Source organism: Drepanopeziza brunnea (genome assembly GCF_022702325.1).
Source record: "Drepanopeziza brunnea f. sp. 'multigermtubi' strain 214-2 chromosome Unknown ctg4, whole genome shotgun sequence".
Lineage (NCBI taxonomy): Eukaryota > Fungi > Ascomycota > Leotiomycetes > Helotiales > Drepanopezizaceae > Drepanopeziza > Drepanopeziza brunnea.
The window spans coordinates 13,190-14,795 of NW_027094067.1; positions in this window are offsets into that span (position 1 = coordinate 13,190).

Sequence of the window (1,606 nt, forward strand, 5' to 3'; positions counted from 1 at the left end):
ACGACCTTAAGCGATTACTTAAAGGAACTCACGAGAGCGCGGGGGTTTATATAAGAGCTCAAGAGAATCTCAAAGTAATGATTTAAAATCAATAATTACCGAGTGTAAAGGTCGAAGGTAGCTGAGGTCTATATACACGAAGGTAGAAGCGCTAAGGACTCGTAAACTATAGTTCATGGGTCAAAAGCGGAGAATGAGAAAATACGAAGAATACGAAAGAAAAAATAAAGGAAGTAGCTTAGCGCATATAAGGTGCGTCCAAAAGACCTAGCGTATCGTTATACAAGAAACCGACGATTAGTAAATGTGATTAGTAAATATGATTAGTAAATATGATTAATAAATATGATTAGTAAATATGATTAGTAAATATAATTAATAAATATAATTAATAAATATGATTAGCAAATATAATAAGTAAATATAATTAATAAGTATTATTAATAAATATAATTAATGAATAAGATAAATAAAAGTATTTTTGTAGAATACAAAATTTGTAATTAATCGTGAATTCTATTCTATATAAACTTAAGCATTGAGTTTAAGAATGATCTCAATTCCGTATCGCTATCCTTAACGCCGTAAAACAACTCCGGAGCTAGCTCGTCTTTTTTCCAAATCAATTGCATAACGCGTTGAAATAAAATAAGATCGCAATCAGCTTCTTTAAATTCAGTATTCTTTTCGAATCCTTTTATATTTTATCAAGCGGCTGGACCCGGCAATTCGTATTCAATCTCATCGGTATTTGCTTTAATTTTAGCTCGCTAATACTTCTTTTTATCAAGGGAAAAGTAGACGTAAAGAAGCTTGATTAGATAAAGACTAAAAGTTATAATATTAGTTTAATTGATTAAAAGCATAATAAAATGAATTCTTATTTAGTTCGTTTTAAAACCGTGCTTGCTAAGTCTTAAGCCATCAATTCAAGGAAAGCTTCCTTACTCTTTAAATTAGCAGCTCGGCACTTCTTTGTTAAAGACCGCGCTACACTTTGCTAGTAGCGACGAAATTGCTAAACGGTTATCATATAGCGTGACTTTATATTATTAGCAAAATATAAATATTTAAATGAAATAAATGCTTACCTATGCGTGCTGACGTGCTAATTGCCGAGTGACCTTCTTTATCTTTTTATCGGTAATCGAGACGTATCTATCGCGAGGTATATCACTATTTTCTTCTTCGTCTTTTCGCAAATTAAATTCCTTATAAACCTTTTCGTCTGAATTGAATGCTTTATCAACCTAATCGCTATTCAAGTATTTTCCATCATTGAATCTAGTTGTAAAAGAAGCGGCTTGCATAGCAAGATTATCCGCGTAAATGCTTCGATTCTTTTTAAAATCGATTAGTAAATTGCTTAGTAAATCAAAAAAAAGAAAAAGTACCGTTCATTTATAAGATTCTTTCGCATTTCGGCTTATCGAGTTTTCCTTTCAGCTTCTGATACTTAAGAATATTCTAAGGTTTGTTTTTAAATTGCAGAAAGCTGATTAACGGCCGCTTGATCTCGTCTTTTAGCTTTTCGAAGCTCATCTGCTTAAGGATCTTGTTTCAGCTTTGCTATACGAGCATTAGCCCTTATCGTATAAAGATTGGT